The sequence below is a fragment of the Leptonychotes weddellii genome, chromosome 14 (assembly GCF_054177405.1).
Source record: "Leptonychotes weddellii isolate Sample4059 chromosome 14, ASM5417740v2, whole genome shotgun sequence".
In the NCBI taxonomy this organism is placed as follows: Eukaryota; Metazoa; Chordata; class Mammalia; order Carnivora; family Phocidae; genus Leptonychotes; species Leptonychotes weddellii.
The window spans coordinates 848,848-859,910 of NC_138382.1; positions in this window are offsets into that span (position 1 = coordinate 848,848).

The following is an 11,063-nucleotide window of genomic DNA, read 5'->3' on the forward strand; positions in this document are numbered from 1 at the left end:
ATCAGAAGCAGATTTGTATATGACAAAGATTTTGGAATTCTTAGATTGGGAACTTAAACAATATGGTAGATCTGCTACAGGCTCTAGTGAATCAGTCATGCAGAAGCTGCAAGAAAGGATGGATGATGTGGGCGGAGAGGTGGAAACTCCACAGGAGTGTCACAAAGAAATGCTGTAAAGCAAAACAGTGTAAGAGAAACGGAAAGTGTGTGTGTATGTGTGTGTGTTCAGGTTAGGGTTCGGGGTTAAGGCATGTGCCTGGTATCCTGCAGTTCAGAGACTTCTCTGGAGGGTTATTGTTAGGGTGGGGTTAGGGATTAGGAGTTAAGGTATGTACTTGGTATCCTGCAAATCAATGAATGTGATACATCACATCAAATAAGAGAAAGCCTAAAAACCATATGATCATTTCAATAGATGCAGGGAAAAGCACTTGACAAAGTACAACATCCATTCATGATAAAAACACTCAACAAAGTAGGTCTAGAGGGAATATACCTCAAGATAATAAAGGCTAGGGGTGCCTGGGTGGCTCAGTCGGTTAAGCGTCTGCTTTCGGCTCAGGTCGTGATCCCAGGGTCTTGGGATCGAGCCCCAAGTTGGGCTCCCTGCTCAGCAGGAGCCTGCTTCTCCCTTTCCTTTCCACTTGTGCTCTCTCTCGCTATCTCTGTCACTATCTGTCTCTCTGTCTAAAAATCTTTTTAAAAAAGGATAATAAAGGCCATATATGAAAAACCCACAGCTAACATACTCAGTGAAGAAAAACTGAGAGCTTTTCTACTAAAGTTAGGAATAAGACAAAGATGTCCACTCTCACCATTTTGTTCAATATAGTACTGGAAGTCAGTAGCCACAGCAAACAAATAACAAAAAAAAAAAAAAAAAAGAAAAACAAAGCATCCAAATTGGTAAGAAGAAGTGAAACTTCCACTATTTGCAGATGACATGATATTATATAAAAAAACCCTAAAGACTCCACACAAACACACACACACACACACACACACACACATACCAGAGCTGATAAATGAATTCAATGAAATCACAGGATATAAAATCAATGTACAGAAATCTGTTGCATTTCTATGAACTAATAATGAATCAGTAGAAAGAGAAATTAAGAAAGTCCCATTTATAATTGCACCAAAAAAAACCCACCTAGGAATAAACTTAACCAAAGTAGTGAAAGACCTGTACTCTGAAAACTATAAAACACTGGTGAGCAAAATTGAAGATGTCACAAGAAATGGAATGACATTCCATGCTCATGGATTGGAAGAAGAAATATTGTTAAAATGTCTATGCTGCCCTAAGCAATCTACACATTTAATGCAATTCCTATCAAAATACCAACAGCATTTTTCAAAGAAATAGAACAAATAAGCTTAAATTTGTATGGAACCACAAAAGACCCTGAATAGCCAAAGCAATCTTGAAATAGAAAAACAAAGGTAGAGTTAGAATTCCAGACTTCAAGTTATATTACTAAGCTGTAGAAATCAATAGTATGTTAACTGGCACTAAATAGACACATAGATCTATGAAACAGAATAGAATCCAGAAATAAACCCACAATTATAAGGTCAGTTAATTTCAACAAAAGAGGAAAGAATATGCAATGGGGAAAATACAGTCTCTTTAGCAAATGGTGTTGGGAAAACTGTACAGTTACATGCAAAAGAATGAAACTAGATCACTCTTACACCATATACAAATAATCTCAAAACAAATTAAAGACCTAAATGTGAACCTGAAACCATAAAAATCCTAGAGGAGAGCACAGGCAATAGTGTCTTTGACACCAGCAGTAGCAACATTTTTCTAGATCTGTCTCCTGAGGCAAGGGAAATAAAAGCAAAAATAAACTATTAGGACTACATCAAAATAAAAAGCTTCTGCACAGTGAAGGAAACAATCAACAAAACTAAGAGGCAACCTCAATTGGACAAGATATTTGCAAATGATATATCTGATAAGGAGTTCATATCCAAACCGTATAAAGAACTGATACAACTCAATACACACACACAAAAATGTTTCAATTATAAAATGGGCAAAACACATGAACAGACATCTCTCCAAAGAAGACATCTAGATGGCCAACACATACATGAAAAGATGCTCAACATCACTCATCATCAGGGAAATGCAAATCAAAACTACAACGAGATGCCATCTCACACCTGTCTGAATGGCTAAAATCAAAATCACAAGAAAAAACAAGTGTTGGCAAGGATGTGGAGAAAAAGGAATCCTCGGTGCACTGTTGTTGGGAATGCAAACTGGTGCAACCACTGTGGAAAACAGTATGGAGGTTCCTCAAAAAATTAAAAATAGAACTACCTTTTGATCCAGTAATTAAGCTACAGTATCCAAAAATACAAAAAAACTGGGCCACCTGAGTGGCTCAGTTGTTTGGGCATCTGGCTCTTGGTTTTAGCTCAGGTCATGATCTCAGCATCAGAAGATTGAGCCCTGCATCAGGCTCCACCCTCATTGGGAATCCACTTGAGAGTCTCTCTCCCTGTCCCTCTGCCCCCACCCTGCTTGTGTTCTCTCTCTAAAACAGATAAATAAATCTTAAAAAAATACAAAAACACTAATTCAAAAGGATACATACACCCCTATGTTTATAGCAACATTATTTACAATAGCCAAATTTCGGAAGCAGTCCAACTGTCTGTTGATAGAAGAATGGATAAAGACAATATATATATATTGAACTCTGAGCTGCAATATATATCAATAGAAACTTTACAACTCACAAGCAAACAGAAACAAAATGAAAAAGATGGAAGAGAATACCTAAGTGTCATGTTAATACCAGACAGAGAAGAATGAGAAAAGGCAACAAAAGATAAATTTGAAGAAATAATAACTGAGATTTGTCTCAAATTAATGTCAGACATCAAACCACAGATCCAAGAGGATCAGAGTATACCAAGAAGGATAAGTTCCAAAAAAATAAAAGAAACAAAAGAAAGAATTGAACAAAAAAATTTTTATTTTTTTTTAAGATTTTATTTATTTATTTCAACAGAGGGAGACACAGCGAGAGAGGGAACACAAGCAAGGGGAGTGGGAGAGGGAGAAGCAGGCTTCCTGCCGAGCAGGGAGCCCAATGCAGGGCTCAATCCCAGGACCCTGAGATCATGACCTGAGCCGAAGGCAGATGCTTAATGACTGAGCCACCCAGGTGCCCCAAACAAAAAATTTTTTAAAAGATTTATTTATTTTAGATAGGGAGAGAGTGGGGGGGGAGGGGCAAAGGGAGAGAGAGAGTGAGAGGGGAGAGGGGCAAAGGGGGTGGGAGAGAGAGAGGGGCAGGATTTCAGGCAGAGTCCCTGCTGAGCATGAAGCCTGACACAGGGCTCAGTCCCAACACCCTGAGATCATGACCTGAGCTGAAATGAAGAGTTGGACACTTAACTGACTGAGCCACCCAGGCACCCCTGAAAGAAAATTTTTCAAATAAATCAAACAGTGCCAACAGTATCTGGGATACCATCAAGTGTACCAATATACCCATGTGGGAGTTCCAGAAGAAAAGATAGAAAAGGAGGCAGAGAGATTATTTGAAAAATTAATGCCCAAACATTTCCCAAATTTAATGGATGATATGAATTTATAAACCCATGACACTGAATGAACTGCACATAGAATAAACTCTAAGAGCTCTACACCAAGATACATTACAATCAAATTGTCAAAAGGCAAAGACAAAGAGGGACTTTTGAAAGCAGCAAGACAGAAGGGATTCATTACATGTGAGAAATCCTCAGCAAGACTATGAGCAGAATTCTCATCAGAAATCTCGGAGGCCAGGGCGCCTGGGTGGCTCAGTTGGTTAAGCAACTGCCTTCAGCTCAGGTCATGATCCCAGGGTCCTGGGATCGAGTCCCGCATCAGGCTCCCTGCTCTGCGGGGAGCCTGCTTCTCCCTCTCCCACTCCCCCTGCTTGTGTTCCCTCTCTCGCTGTGTCTCTCTCTCTCTCTCAAATAAATAAAATCTTTAAAAAAAAAAAGAAATCTCGGAGGCCAGAGGAGGTTGATATATTCAAAATGCTGAAAGAAAAAAGCTCAGCCAAGAATTCTGTATCCAGCAAAACCCAATAAAAATGAGTGAGAAATTAAGATGTATTCAGATTAAAAACCAATAAATCAAAACAGACATCATGCAAACAATCTTCTCCAACCACAGGAAAATGAACTTAGAAATCAATAACAGAAGGAAAACTGGAAACCCAACAAATTTGTGGAAATTAAACAATACACTCTTAAATTACCAATGGGTCAAAGAAGAAATCATGAGGAAATTAGAAAGTATTGCAAATAAATGAAAATGAACTTATGAGACACAGTGAAAGCAATGCTAAGGGGGCAGATTTATAGCTCTAAACGTCTATATTTTTAAAAAGAATGATCTCAAGTCAACCTATCTTTATAACTTCAGGAACTACTAGGAAAAGAAGATAGGGGCATCTGGGTGGCTCAGTTGGTTAAGCGTCTGCCTTTGGCTCAGGTCATGGTCTCCAGGTCCTGGCATCAAGCCCCACATCGGGCTCCCTGCTCAGTGGAGAGCCTGCTTCTCCCTCTCCCTCGGCCACTCCCCCTACTCATGCTGTCTCACTCACTATCTCAGATAAATAAATAACATCTTTTTAAAAAAAGAAATGGTAAACATATTGATAAATATATAAAATTTAAAAAAAAAGAAAAAGAAGATAAACTAAATCTAAATCTAACAGAAGGAAGGAAATAATAGAGTAGAGCAGAGATAAATAGAGAATAGAAAAAGTAATAGATAAAATCAACAAACCAAAATTTGTTGATTTGAAAAGATCCACAAAATTTGCAAATGATAGCCTAGACTGACAAAGAAAAAAAAAGAAGACTCAAATCACTAAAATTTAAAAAGTGGTGACATTACTAATGATTCTACAAAAATGAAAATTACTACCAGTACTATAAAAATTGTGTGCCAAAAAATTGTGTAATCTATATGAAATGGATCAATTCTTAGAGACACAGAATGTACCAAGACTGAATCATGAAAAAATTGAAGAACTGAATACACCTATACCTAGTAAGGAGATTGAATTAGAACTAAAAAAAAAACCTCAGAAAAAAGCACAAGACTGGATGATTTCACTGATGAATTCTACCAAACATGTAAAGAAGAACTAACACAAGTCCTTATCAAACACTTCTAGAAAACTGGAGAGAAAAGAACACTTCCTAACTTATGCTCTTATGCCATCATTGCCCTGATACCAAAGCCAGGCAAAGATATTATAAGAAAAGAAAACTATGCAACCAGATCACTTTGTGAATATTAATGCAGAAATTCTCCACATAACACTAGCAAAAGGAATTCAGTAATGTATTAGAAAGATTATACACCATGACCAAAGGGAGTTTATTCTTGGAATGCAGGGATGGTTTAACATACAAAAAGTGATCAATGTACCACATTCACAGAACGAAAGTAAAAGACCCGTGCGATCATCTCAGCTGATGCAGAGAAGACATTTGACACAATTCAACACCGTTTTATGACAAAAAACACTCAACAAACTAGGAATAGGAGGAAAGAACCTGAACATATTAAAGGCCATGTGTGAAAAACTCATAACTAACATCATCTTCATTCTTAGGAACAGAAAGTAGAGCAAAGGTTACAGGAATGTAGGGTAGGAAAGAATGGGGGGTTATTCCGCTTGGGGTGATGAAAAAGTTCTGGAGATGGACAGTGGTAATGTTTGCACAACAGCACAACAGTGGGAATGTACTTAATGCCATTTAACTGTTCACTTAAATGATTAATTTTTTACATTATGATAAAGATAAGCTTTACATCATGTATATTTTACCACACTTAAAAAATTCTGTGACACAGATAATCATTTAAGAAATACGTTTGTGTTTTTCTTTACTACATTTCTTTGGACATGACCTTCTAATAACCAGAGGCACCTGTTAAAGGACAATTTTCAAAACAAGTTAAAATCATGACTCTCATACAGACTTAAAATGGACACATGTGGGGCACCTGGGTGGCTCAGTTGGTTAAGCATCTGCCTTCAGCTCAGGTCATAATCCCGGGGGTCCTGGAATTGAGCCCTGTGTTGGGCTCCCTGCTCAGCGGGGAGTCTGCTTCTCCCTCTTCCTCTGCCCCTGCCCCCTACTTGTGCGCTCTCTCTCTCTCTGTGTCTCTCAAATAAATAAATAAAATCTTTAAAGAAAAACATTTAACAAACATATTTGCAAGATAATGAATTCATTATAGTGGAATGAAGAACTTCAGCCTTGAGCGGTGGGAAGTGATAAATTCAATGGTGGATTCATAGCATATTGGGCTAGAAATGACCCTCAGAAGGACTTGGAGGGATGTCTAACCATCCTAAAGTCACCTGACAGGGGACCTGGAGGCAAACTCAGAGTTAAAAACCCAATCACAGGCTGAGTCTCCAGGTCAAACCTTGGTTGGCATCATCTTCCCAGGGCCAAGTAGAAGAGCGGCACTTTCTCCCTGCAACATGACTCTGTGGGATGACTCAGACCACGTTCTGTTGCTCTCCTCAGGCTCTGTGCATACCTGAGGTGTTCCTCCCCAAGGGGATTCTGTAAAACTTAAGGCCCAACATGTGGTGACAGACTGAGGTAAGTCACCATTGACACTTTTTGTGGCAGTGTTGACAAAGGGAAACCTAATGAGGGCTGTGGCCATAAACAGTCCTATTGAAGTTGCCCCCTGGAATCTGCCCAGGATGTGGACATCTACTCTTTTTTTTTTTTTTAAAGATTTTATTTATTTATTTGAGAGAGAGAGAGAGAACATGAGAGGGGGGAGGGTCGGGAGGGTCAGAGGGAGAAGCAGACTCCCTGCCGAGCAGGGAGCCCGATGCGGGACTCGATCCCGGGACTCCAGGATCACGACTTGAGCCAAAGGCAGTCGCTTAACCGACTGAGCCACCCAGGCGCCCTGTGGACATCTACTCTTATTTAGCAAGTTCACTCCCCAATGACCCTTCACACTTACAGCTGCAGCTGTGGTTGCTCCTCTGAGCTCCAGACCTGGCTCCCAGGTGGTCATTACCCCACCACCCCCATGTCCACTTCAGAGCCGCAACCTGTTGTATCCCTCATCCTACAGAACTCTTCCTGAGGTGCCCTTGCTGCTTATATGACCCCCACTCAAAGAGACCTTCCATGACTTCACAGAGTCTCCTAACCCACCCCCATCATTCCCCACCCCTCCCTTTTTGTTCTATTCCAGAACCTGCATTATCAGGTGACATGCCATCTCTGCTATTTGATTTCCTTAACACCTGCATTTCCTCTGAAGCTGCCAGCTCCATGAGGCCATAGACCTTTCCGTCTTCACTGCTCTTTTTCCAGGCCCAAGCAGAGGCTTCTTTACCAATTGTGAGGAGAGATCATCCAGCTTCTCACAATGCTGCCTCTGTCACATGCCTCCTGTTACTTCCCAGCCGCCAGTCATAAAGCGTCTCTGTTGCTCCTCTTCCACCATGATAACTGTTAGTTTGTGCTCATCACCTGGAGGGGACATTATCTGTGATGAAAATTATTAATTGTGGGGACCCCACCTTAATTATGTGGGAGAGAAACCCCTGAAATATCTCTCAGCCTTCCACTGAGGAGGGTGAGCTAGTGCAGTGATGTGGAGCTTCCCCAAATTGTCCCAGGGAATTCTTTTTTGGTCAGATAACTCACTGAAATATCCTTGTAGGGAAAGAAAACCATCATCAATGTTGTCTTATTTTAATATTTAGCCATTATTATATTAAAATATAAGTATTAAATAATACAAATTTCTTTTTGAGCATACCACTTAACTACATCCCCAAAGACATCTATTATCTTTTTAAAAACATTCTTTTTATTTATTTGACAGAGAGATAGAAAGAACCAAAGAGCACAAGCAGTGTGGGGGTGGGTGGATGGCAGAGGCAGAAGGAGAAACAGGCTCCCTGCTGAGCAGGGGCTCACTCCCAGAACCCTGGGATCATGACCTGAGCCACGGGGCAGAAGCTTAACCTACTGATCCACCCAGGTGCCCCTATTATCTTTTTTTTTTAGATTTTACTTATTTATTTGAGTGAGAGCACAAGCAGGGGGAGCAGCAGAGGGAGAGGGAGAAGCAGGCTCCCTACTGAGCAGGGAGCCCAATGTGGGGCTCGATGCCAGGACCCTGGGATCATGACCTGAGCTGAAGGCAGATGCTTAACCAACCAAGCCACCCAGGCGCCCCAAGACATCTATTATCTTAAAAAAAATACAGAAGGGGTGCCAAGGTGGCTCAGTCAGTTAAGTGTCTGACTCTTGGTTTCAATTCAGGTCATGATTTCTCAGTCGTGGGATTGAGCCCCACATTAGGCTCTGTGTTCAGTGCTTCAGATTCTTTCTCCTTTTCTCTCTCCCTCCCCCTCTGTCTCTCTCCACTCTCTCTCATTAATAAATAAATAAATGAATGAATAAATAAATAAATAAAATATTTTTTAAAAAAATACACAAAAACAGTTGCCTTTACATATAACTTGTGGGTATTGGGGATATAATTCCATAAAAAGAATATTGCTGCTGACTAGTAAAAGTCTTTATTGCAACCCTGCATATTTTTAAAATTAAAATACAATAGAGAGAGAATAAAATATAAATGTTCACTTATAAGATTAATGTGTAAATAATGTTACAAAACATTGTTTAAGAAATGTAGTTGGATTGGGCGCCTGGGTGGCTCAGTCGGTTAAGTGACTGCCTTCGGCTCGGGTCATGATCCCAGGGTTCTGGGATCAAGTCCCACATCAGGCTCCCTGCTCTGCGGGGAGCCTGCTTCTCCCTCTCCCACTCCCCCTGCTTGTGTTCCCTCTCTCGCTGTGTCTCTCTCTGTCAAATAAATAAATGAAATCTTTAATAAAAAGAAAAGAAATGTAGTTGGATGAAGATTCAATTTGAGTAAAAGGTTCATCTCTAAAGTACATTTCTTTACTTCTATATTTTACAAATTTAGTTACAATATGTCTTGGTGTTGGTCTGCTTTTGTTGACTTTGGTGGGAGTTCTCTGTACCTCCTGGATTTGGATGTCTGTTTCCTTCCCCAGATTATAGAAGTTTTCAGCTATAATTTCCTCAAATAAACCTTCTGTCCTGTTTTCCCTCTCTTCTTCTGGAACTCCTATGATACGAATGTTATGGTGCTTTATGGAGTTACTGAGTTCCCTAAGTCTATATTCATGATCCAATATTTTTCTTTCCCTCTTCTTTTCAGCTTCACTATTTTCCATGATTTTATCTTCTATATCACTTATTTGTTCCTCTGCTTCTTCCATCCCTGTGGTCATTACATTTAGTCAGTTTCAAATCAGTTATTGTATTTTTCATTACAGCCTGACTAGTTTTTAGGTCTTTTATCTCTATAGTAAGGGACTCTGGCAAGAAGGGATTGGCATGATATATTCAACATAAAGAATGGGAAAAATATGCAGCCAAGAATACTCTATCCAGTAAGGCATCACACAGAAGAGGAGAGATAAGGAATTTCCCAGACAAACAAAAGCTAAAGGAGTTCATGACCACTAAACCAGCCCTGCAAGAAATATTAAAGGGGACCCTTTGAGCAGGAAAGAAAGACCAAAGATTATAAAGTCTGGAAAGGAATTGAGAAAATCTCTAGAAACAACAACAAAACAAGTAATAAAATGGCACTAAATTCATATCCATGAATAATTATTTATTCTGAATATAAATGGACTAAATGCTCCAATCAAAAGGCATAGGATATTAGAATGGATAAAAAATAATACCCATCTATATGCTGCCTACAAGAGATACATTTTAGACCTAAAGACACCTGCAGATTGAAACAGAGGGGATGGAAAACCATTTATCATGCTAATGGACATCAAAAGAAAGCCAGAGTGGCGATACTTATATCAGACAAACTAAATTTTATTTTTTAAGATTTTATTTATTTATTTGTCAGAGAGAGAGCGAGAGAGCATGCACAAGCAGGAGGAATTGTGGGCAGAGGGAGAAGCAGGCTCCCTGCTAAGCAAGGAGCCCGATGAGGTACTTGATCCCAGGACTCTAGGATCATGACCTGAGCCAAAGGCAAGCGCTTAACTGACTGAGCCACCCAGGCACCCTGACAAACTAGATTTTATTATTTTTTAAAAAGATTTTATTTATTTGACAGAGAGAGAGAGAGAGAGCACGACCAGGGGAGCAGCAGGCAGAGGGAGAAGCAGGCTCCCCGCTGAGCAAGGAGCCTGATGCAGGGCTTGATCCCAGGACCCTAGGATCATGACCTGAGCTGAAGGCAGACGCTTAACCGACTGAGCCACCCAGGCACCCTGACAAACTAGATTTTAAACCAAAGACTGTAACAAGAGATGAAGAAGGGCACTATATTATAATTAAGGGGTCCATCCAACAAGAGATCTAACAATTGTAATTATTTATGCCCCTAACTTGGGAGCACCCAAAAAATAAAAAACAATAACAAACATAAAGGACCTCATTGATAATAATACAATAATAGTAGGGGACTTTAACACCCCAGTTACATCAATGGACAGATCATTTAAGCAGAAAATCAATAAGGAAACAAGGGCTTTGAATGACACACTGGACAAGATGGACTTAACAAATATATTCAGAATATTTCATCCTAAAGCAGAAGAATACACATTCTTTTCAAGTGCATGTGGGACATTCTCCAGAATAGATCACATACTAGGTCACAAATCAGTTCTGAACAAATACAAAAAGATTGAGATCATACCAGATCATATTTTCCAACCAGAGCGCTATGAAATTTGAAATCAACCACAAGAAAAAATTTGGAAAGACCACAAATACATGGAGGTTAAAGAACATCCTACTAAAGGATGAATGGGTCACCAGGAAATTAAAGAAGAAATAAAAAATACATAAAAACAAATGAAAATGAAAACATAATTGTTCAAAACCTTGACATGCAGCAAAAGCAGTCCTAAGAGGGAAGTATACGATACAAGCCTACTTCAAGAAGCAAGAAAA